Source organism: Dendrobates tinctorius, unplaced genomic scaffold, assembly GCF_039654945.1.
Source record: "Dendrobates tinctorius isolate UK_male_01 unplaced genomic scaffold, ASM3965494v1 ptg000236l, whole genome shotgun sequence".
Classification (NCBI taxonomy): Eukaryota; Metazoa; Chordata; class Amphibia; order Anura; family Dendrobatidae; genus Dendrobates; species Dendrobates tinctorius.
In genome coordinates, this window is record NW_027361903.1 from 1,640,751 (window position 1) to 1,650,994 (window position 10,244).

The following is a 10,244-nucleotide window of genomic DNA, read 5'->3' on the forward strand; positions in this document are numbered from 1 at the left end:
GTGTGCCCATACAGTAGTTTTCTCCCACATATGGGGTATCAGCATACTCAGGACAAATTGGACAACAACTTTTGGGGTCCAATTTCTCCTGGTACCCTTGGGAAAATAAAAAAATGGTGACTAAAAGATCATGTTTGTGGAAAAAATACGAATTTTTTATTTTCACGCCCGGGCGTTGTAAACTTCTGTGAAGCACTGGGGGGGTCAAAATGCTCACCACACATCTAGATAAGTTCCTTAGGGGGTCTAGTTTCCAAAATGGTGTCATTTGTGGGGGGTTTCCACTGTTTTGGTACATCAGGGGTTTTCCAAACGCGACATGGTGTCCGATCTCAATTCCAGCCAAAAACGTCAAGTGGCGCTGCTTCCCTTCCGAGCTCTGCCATGCGCCCAAATAGTGGTTTACCCCCACATGTGGGGTATCAGCGTACTCAGGACAAATTGCACAATAACTTTTAGGGTCCTGTTACCCTTGGGAAAATAAGAATTGAGGGTGAAAAGATCATTTTTGTGGAAAAAAATATGATTTTTTAATTGTATGGCTTTATGTTATAAACTTCTGTGAAGCCCATGGGGGTTCAAAGTTCTCACCACACATCTAGATAAGTTCCTTAGGGGGTCTATTTTCCAAAATGGTGTCATTTGTGGGGGGTTTCCACTGTTTTGGTACATCAGGGGTTTTCCAAACGCGACATGGTGTCCAATCTCAATTCCAGCCAAAAACGTCAAGTGGCGCTGCTTCCCTTCCGAGCTCTGCCATGCGCCCAAATAGTGGTTTACCCCCACATGTGGGGTATCAGCGTACTCAGGACAAATTGCACAATAACTTTTAGGGTCCTGTTACCCTTGGGAAAATAAAAATTGGGGTGAAAAGATCATTTTTGTGGAAAAAATATGATTTTTTAATTGTACCGCTGTACGTTATAAACTTCTGTAAAGCCCTTGTGGGTTCAAAGTTCTCACCACATATCTAGATAAGTTCCTTGGGGGGTCTAGTTTCCAAAATGGGGTCACTTGTAGGGGGTTTCCACTGTTTAGGTACATCAGGGACTCTCCAAACGTGACATGGCGTCTGATCTGAATTCCAGCCAATTTTGCATTGAAAAAGTCAAACTGCGCTCCTTCCATTCTGAGCTCTGCCATGCGCCGAAACAGTCGTTCCCCCCCACATATCAGGTATCTGCGTACTCAGGACAAATTGCACAATAACTTTTGCAGTTCAATTTCTCCTGTTACCCTTGGTAAAATAAAAAAAATTGAACCTGAAGTATTTTTTTATGAAAAAAAGTTAGATGTTCATTTTTTTTTAAATATTCAAAAAATTTCATGTGACGCACCTAAAGGGTTAATAAACTTCTTGAATGTGGTTTTGAGCACCTTAAGGGGTGCAGTTTTTAGAATGGTGTCACTTTTGGGTATTTTCTATCATATAGACCCCTCAAAGTGGCTTCAAATGTGATGTGGTCCTAAAAATAAAATGGTGTTGTAAAAATGAGAAATCGCTGGTCAACTTTTAACCCTTATAACTTCCTAACAAAAAAAAATTTTGGTTCCAAAATTGTGCTGATGTAAAGTAATCATGTGGGAAATGTTAGTTATCAAGTTTTTTGTGTGCCGTATCTCTGTGATTTAAGGGCATAAAAATTCAAAGTTGGAAAATTGCGAAATTTTCAAAATTTTCGCCAAATTTCCGTTTTTCTCACAAATAAACGCAAGTTATTTGAATGAAATTTTACCACTAACATGAAGTACAATATGTCACGAGAAAACAATGTCAGAATCACCGGGATCCATGGAAGCTCCAGAGTTATTACCTCATAAAGGTACAGTGGTCAGAATTGTAAAAATTGGCCCGGTCATGAACGTGCAAACCACCCTTGGGGGTGAAGGGGTTAAAAAAGTTTTTTTAACTTTAAAAACAGTTTACAAAAAAAAAAATATTTTAAATAAAAGTTAAATTATTGTTTACACTGGTTGTCTGTCATTTCTTTCTGCGGCGAACTATGTTTAAAAAAAAGGTTAAATACAGGGTATTTAAAAGGTAAAAAGGTATTCAAAACCAGGTATATAACTGTGGGTACATTTTAGCTTTTTGCCACAGTTGTGTTCCTGGTTGTGTTTGAAGCAAAGTATTTCACCTGAAAAGTTGTGTTTATTGTTGGTGATTTCCTAACAATGTACACAACTTTTGTTAAAAGGTGAAATACTTTGCATAAAACACAACCAGGTACACACCTGTGGCCTAAAGCTAAAAATAGTAAGACCATGACAAGATAGCCAACTTTGGTTGGCAAAGGTATATACTGTTGGTCCAGAAGGTACACAAGTTTTAGGGCACAAATCTTTCACACTCTGTCATCCCAGTGTACTCTGCCTTGAGGTGACATAAAGTATAGTGGAAAATTGTCCCTGAAACCGTCACAGAACTTCTAGTGGTAATATTTCCAATGACAACATCCATCTTCGCCAGTAACTTGCTCTTCTCTCCAACCTGCACTTTCTCCTCTACAACCTGTCAAAGAAGGGCTGTAGGAACATGCTATATATAGTTTTCCAGTAGCCAATCCCGTTCTGAAGGCCACAAGGGTCAATTTTAAAAACCAGATCCGGCGTAATCCGTCGAAAAACGGATAGAAAAACGGATGAACCGGATCCGGTTTTGTCTGTCAAGAACAAGACGGATCCGGCAGAAAACCGGATCCGGCACATCAGGTTTTACAAAACATTTGCCGGATCTGGCATTCCGGCACGACGCCGGATCGCGCCTGACGCCGAAAACCTGATGTGTGAAAGTAGCCTTAGAGAACAAGTTGGATAGTGGAGAATGTGATATTTTGAATGAGGACGTAATTATGGAAGAAGTAGAAAATGTGATGAAGAGTGCTAAAAAGAATAAGACTCCAGGTAAAGACGGATTGCCGGTAGAATTCTATATGAAGGCGTGGGATTGTCTGGGTGCTGATGTGACTGAGATATGTAAGTATATGTGGGAGAGCGGTAAGTTGTGTGAATCAATGAAAGAGGGGGTGGTTGTGCTTGTGCATAAGAAAGGTGAGAGAAAGTGTTTAGAGAATTGGAGACCTATAACATTGCTGAACGCAGATTACAAAATCTATAGCAAATTGTTGGCGAATCGTATGCGTGAGGTGATTGGTAGTGTTGTGGATGAGGATCAAGTGTGTGCTGTGCCTGGAAGAAGTATGAGTGATAACTTATTGTTATTAGGGGATTTGATTGGAGACTGCATGGGAAGGAAACGGAAGTGTATGGTTCTGTCAATTGATTTTGAGAAAGCGTTTGATAGGGTCTCGCATGTGTTTTTGTTTAAAGTTCTGGATAGAATGGGATTTCCTCAAAAATTTGTGAATGGGATAATGTCTTTGTATGATTGTGTGTCAAGTGAGTTTCTTGTTAATGGTGGTTGAGTGAGAAAGTGAATATTAAGTCTGGTGTAAGGCAGGGGTGTCCCATGTCCCCTGTCTTGTTTGTATGTGTGATTGAACCTCTGTTTTGCTTGGTGAGATGTGATAAAATGATGTGAGGTTTGTTGGTACCTGGGAGTGGTGGGAAGCATGTGAAAGTTCTTGGATATATGGATGATGTTGCGTCTATGAGTAGGGTTAAGTTGATTCTGGAGTTTTTCTGTGGTGCATCTGGCTTTAGAGTGAATTGGAATAAATGTAGTTTTAAATGTTTTGGGGATGACAGGGTTAAAATGGAGGGAGTAAAGTGTGAGGAGGGTGCTATCAAAGTGCTGGGAGTATTATTTAATAAGGACTTGGAAGGTGAGGAGTGTGGATTGCGCATAGAGCGTAAGTTACATTTTTGGCGACTGAGAGACTTGACCTTGAGTGGAAAGATTTTGGTCATAAAAGCGGTGATTCTTCCGATTTTGCTTTTTATTGCAACAGTTTTTCCACCATCATGTAGGAAAATAAAAAGAGTGGAAAAGTTAGTTTTTACTTTTTCTGGAGAAGTAAAATAGAGAAACTTAAGAGAGAGAGTCTTTTCAAGGCGTGTCACCATGGTGGCATGGCCTTTCCAAACATTGAGATTTTTCTGGGGCTTCAGTATATCAAAACTGTTGTTATTTTGCTGAATAAAGGAAATAAGGGAGCGTATATGGCAAGTTATTCTGCTGGTTGGATGTTATATGGCTTATGTTGGAGAAAGAGGGATGCTAGAGTGCCTGCTGCTTTCCAGTGTCCGGTCTGGTATGAGGTGATTGAGAAGTTTGTGAGGAAGCATGATTTACTGAGTGTGCCGATGAATGATTTTAGAATGGCTAAGAATGTGATGAAAATAATACGTAACAATGTTGTGGAATGTAATATTGAGGGGTTGAGAGGGAATGAAGTTTCGGGTGCATGGAAGAGTTTGGGAACGCACGGAATGTGTAATAGACAAAGGGATATTGTATGGATGTCCTTGCACAATATTTTGCCTGTGCGACAGGTTCAGAAGAGACGAGCTCTGACCAGAACGGATGTGTGCCTGAGGGAAGGATGTGGTGGATGTGAAACTGTGTGGCATACTATGTGGGACTGTGATTACGCGTGCAGTGTGTGGAAGTGTGTAGGTGGGTTGTGTAAGGAGTTAGCGGGTGTGAGTTTTATTGACTGGCGTGTTGCGATGTTTGGAATTGGTGCATGTGGTCGTGTGAAAAATAGAATCCTATGGTTAATTATGACTTGTGTGATGCAGAGTTTGTGGGATGTGAGGAATTTAGGAATTTTCAAAGAGAAGCATGCATCTGTGAACAAGTGTGTCGGGGCTGATCCTTTCTAGATTATACTTGATTTATAAATTAGACAGCGAAGGCGGTGGTGGTTCTGATGCAGAGGGTGTCTGGAAATTTAAAAAATGGCAGCACCTGATCAAATATCAGTGAATTTTAGTGATGTTTATTGATGTTCACGATGTCTTTTGTGTATACCCTTGGTTTGTTATACTAAAATAAATATGAACCATGATGATGAGAGTTGAAACAACGACGTTTAAGTTGATGAGCTTATATTGAGTTGTTTATAACTAACCTGAATGGTTTAAAAAAAAAAAAAAAAAAAAAAGAAAAGAAACAGCTGTCTGTGGATGGATACCATGTTTTGGCATAGGTGGTTTCCTTCATTGGAGACTGCCCTTCCCGTGGTTGTTCCTTCCCAGGGAAAGACCTGGCTAGTCATTGCTTGCGTTGAGAAACATGTGATGGTGTCTCCGCAGTGTTGGATGTTGATCTCCATGAGATCATTCATCCTCATTTTTGATCATATAGCCTGGGTCATGATTTATTGTATTCTTACAGTGTGTGTTGACCGGTTTCCTCTATTGTATTTTAACAAATTTTAAAAAAATCTCTTGTTGGTGTCTACAATTAATAAAAATTGTCTATTTGAAGAGTATTATGAAAAAGTCTGATTTTTAAGTAGTTTCTTTTGGGTATATGATTCTAGTGTGTCTACTTAAATAAATAATGATTAAAAACTTTTCGAGTGGCTATATATTTGTTCTCCTTTTGTTTGGATTAAGCCTTCTAAGGCAGCCTAATAACCAACAGAGCTGATGCACAAAAATATATCCTCCCCTGTCACTGCACACAAACTGTTGTGTTGTACAGTGGAAATCGCTACCAGCAGAAGCAGTTTTTTGGTTCTTCTTCCCTTCCTAACGCTCTCCCTTATTCAGAATCAGCAGCAGCAACCTCTCCCTATGCTAAGATCAGCAGAAGATGGCAGTCGGCGTGCACTCCCTTTTATAGCCCCTGTGACGCCACACAAAGCAAGCCAATCACTTGCATGCCCTTCTCAAAGATGGTGGTGACCGCTGCCCATGTCATCGCTTTGCCCACAGTGTGCGTCCTCCATCATTGGCTGAAAAAGGGCGCTGGAAGCATCATTTGAAACGCCACTTTGGCGCATCATTTGAAACACGACCTCATGGCCGACCTCACGCTATGATCGGGATTCTTTTCATGAAACCCGACTTTAGCGAAAGTCGGCAACTTATGAATTTGACCAACCCGTTTTGCTCAACTCTAGTGATCACTGTACTACCAGTACACTGACACTATACATATGTGGCGCCCCTGAGGCTCAGTCACCACAGAGGTACTGCACCTTCTCCTAAGGTGTGGTGCCCCACCACCTAGGTAAGTTGGGAGCTCCTTTCCATACTCCAACACTTGCATCCCACACAACAGGGTAGTTCTGCACAACCACATTGCGGCTTAGTACTTAGAGAGTAGCAGAGCACCTCTGGTGGTTCCCTGCATGGAACACTGGATGTGCTGGGAGGTGAGTGGAGTTGAGATCCATATAAAAGGTTGGGATGGTTTAGAATTACAGGTCAGTCTGAACTGAAGTCAGTCTGAGGGGAGTCTGGACAGTCAGTCAGGAGAGTCGGAGGATGGGTCTGAGAGGAAGGAGATCCCTAGAGGAGGGAGAGAAGAAGTAGTGCTGCAGCTGCCTCGGTGATCTGATCCAGCTGGCACCGGAAAGGAACAAGAGAGAGAAAGACGTAGAACTACAACCTAAGGTTCCATAGGAAAGAGAGACAAGTACGGAATGAAGGAGTATAGAGAACAGAGAGGAGTTGTGGGTTGGAGGAGGAACCCTGCCTATAGGTTCTCGGCGTGGGTCCCCGAGGTTGTGTGGACGCTTGTGGTTCTGCAGCAGACACCGTTGGAGTAGTTGCCTGTAAATGCACTACTCCCATCTAAGACTTGGGGCACAACAGCAACTGAACAGAGAGCCAGGACTCCGGAGAAAGGGGTCCCCAACAGAGGCTACAGCTGTCTGCCATATGAGTTGAATTGCTAGGAACATCTGACAGGAGGAACTCCAGAGTACCACGGTACTGGAGAGCTTCACACTAAAAGGCGCATTGCCGGAGTCGTTCAGGAAAGGTACATGTTGGCGCAGTGTTGGAGAGGAGAGCCCCGACTTGCCCGGGAGGTTGACTGAGTCTCTGCCCCGGAGGATACGGCATGGAAGCGGGCACCAGTGTGTACCACGAACTGTGAGTAAAGCGTTGAAACTGCAAGCCCTGGTGTCCTCCATTCATTTGCGCACTAACATCTTCAGCACCACTACACCTGGGTACTAATCCCCTCACCGCTTGTGCCTCTCCTCTAATCTTACATCCACACTGCCCTGGGACTACAGCTCCACCTGTGGGGAGCTGCACCATCTTTGCTGCACCATCTCATCAGTCTCAGTGGATCTGCATGCAGCGTTGGCTTAACATCTTACTTGCCAAACACCACAGGTGGCGTCACGAACTGTTCAGATAAACTATATTACAAACCACCATTGACTTGGGTGCCCAGGGCCACGGACTGGGTCACCGCTGCTGTGACACCATTCCCCCTGACACTGGCCTGGTACCGAGTACCCCCCCTGGGAGGGCGACCCATATACAGAGCTCCTGTGTATAAGGTCACTAGCGATCCATGTATTACCTGTACACCATACACTATATACAGAGCTCCTGTGTATAATGTCACTGGTGATCACTGTATTACCTGTACACTGACACTATATACAGAGCTCCTGTGTATAATGTCACTGGTGATCCCTGTATTACCTGCACACCATACACTTTATACAGAGCTCCTGTGTATAATGTCACCGGTGATCACTGTATTACCTGCACACTATATACAAAGCTCATGTTTATAATGTCACTGATGATCACTGTACTACCTATACGCTATATGCATAGCTCCTGTGTATGTTACTGGTGATCACGCTATATACAGAGCTCCTGTGCATAATATCATTGGTGATCGCTGTATTACCAGTACACTATACGCTATATACAGAGCTCTTATGTATAATGTCACTGGTGATCACTGTATTACATGTACTCTATACACTATATCCAGAGCTCCTGTGTCTAATGTCACTGGTGATCACTGTATTATCTGTACACTGACACTATATACAGAGCTCCTATGTGTAATGTCACTGATGATCGCTGTATTATCTGTACACTGTATACAGGACTCCTGCGTATAATGTCACCGGTGATCACTGTATTACCTGTACACTGATACTATATACAGAGCTCCTGTGTCTAATGTCACTGGTGATCACTGTATTACCTATACGCTATATGCATAGCTCCTGTGTATGTCACTGGTGATCACTGTATTACCTGTACACTATACGCTGTATACAGAGCTCCTGTGTATAATGTCACTGGTGATCACTGTATTACGTGCACTCTATACACTATATACAGAGCTCCTTTGTATAATGTCACTGATGATCACTGTATTATCTGTACAATGTATACAGGACTCCTGTGTATAATTTCACTGGTGATCCCTATATTACTTGTACACTGACACTATATACAGAGCTCCTGTGTATAAAGTCACTGGTGATCCCTGTATTACCTGTACACTGACACTATATACAGAGCTCCTGTGTATGTCACCGGTGATCACTGTATTACCTGTTCACTGACACTATATACAGAGCTCCTGTGTATAATGTCACCAGTGATCTCTGTATTACCTGCTCACTGTACAATATATACAGAGCTCCTGTGTATAATGTCACTGATGATCACTGTATTACCTGTACACTGACACTATATACAGAGCTCCTGTGTATAATGTCACTGGTGATTACCGTATTACCTCTACATTGACACTATATACAGAGCTCCTGTGCATAATGTCACTGGTGATCCCTGTATTACCTGTACACTGACACTATATACAGAGCTCCTGTGCATAATGTCACTGGTGATCCCTGTATTACCTGTACGCTATACACTATATACAGAGCTTCTGTGTATAATGTCACTGGTGATCCCTGTATTACCTGTACTCTATACACTATATACAGAGCTCCTGTGTATGTCACCGGTGATCACTGTATTACCTGTTCACTGACAGTATATACAGAGCTCCTGTGTATAATGTCACTGGTGATCTCTGTATCACCTGTACTCTATACACTACATACAGAGCTCCTGTGTATAATGTCACCGGTGATCTCTGTATTACCTGTACACTGACATTGTATACAGAGCTCCTGTGTATAATATCACTGGTGATCTCTGTATTACCTGTACACTGACACTATATACCGAGCTCCTGTGTATAATGTCACTGGTGATTACTGTATTACCTGTACACTGACACTATATACAGAGCTCCTGTGCATAATGTCACTGGTGATCCCTGTATTACCTGTACGCTATACACTATATACAGAGCTCCTGTGTATAATGTCACTGGTGATCTCTGTATCACCTGTACTCTATACACTATATACAGAGCTCCTGTGTATAATGTCACCGGTGATCTCTGTATTACCTATACACTGACATTGTATACAGAGCTCCTGTGTATAATATCACTGGTGATGTCTGTATTACCTGTACACTGACACTATATACAGAGCTCTTGTGTATAATGTCACTGGTGATCTCTATATTACCTGTACACTGACACTATATCCAGAGCTCCTGTGTATAATGTCACTGGTGATCTCTATATTACCTCTACACTGACACTATATACAGAGCTCCTGTGTATAATGTCACTGGTGATCCCTGTATTACCTGTACTCTATACATTATATACAGAGCTTCTGTGTATAATGTCACTGATGATCCCTGTATTACCTGTACGCTATACACTATATACAGTGCTCCTGTGTATAATGTCACCAGTGATCACTGTATTACCTGTACACTGACAATATATACAGAGCTCCTGTGCATAATGTCACTGGTGATCCCCGTATTACCTGTACACTATACACTATAAACAGAGCTCCTGTGTATAATGTCACCTGTGATCTCTGTATTACCTGTACACTGACATTGTATACAGAGCTCCTGTGTATAATATCACTGGTGATCTCTGTATTACCTGTACACTGACACTATATACCGAGCTTCTGTGTATAATGTCACTGATGATCCCTGCATTACCTGTACACTATACACTATAGACAGCACTCCTGTGTATATTGTCACCGGTGAACATAGTATTACCTGTACATTGACACTATATACAGAGCTTCTGTGTATAATGTCACTGGTGATCCCTGTATTACCTGTACTGTATACACTATATATAAAGCTTCTCTGTATAATGTCACTGATGATCCCTGTATTACCTGTACACTATACACAATAGACAGCACTCCTGTGTATAATGTCACTGGTGATCTCTGTATTACCTGTACACTGACACTATATTCAGAGCTACTGTGTATAATGTC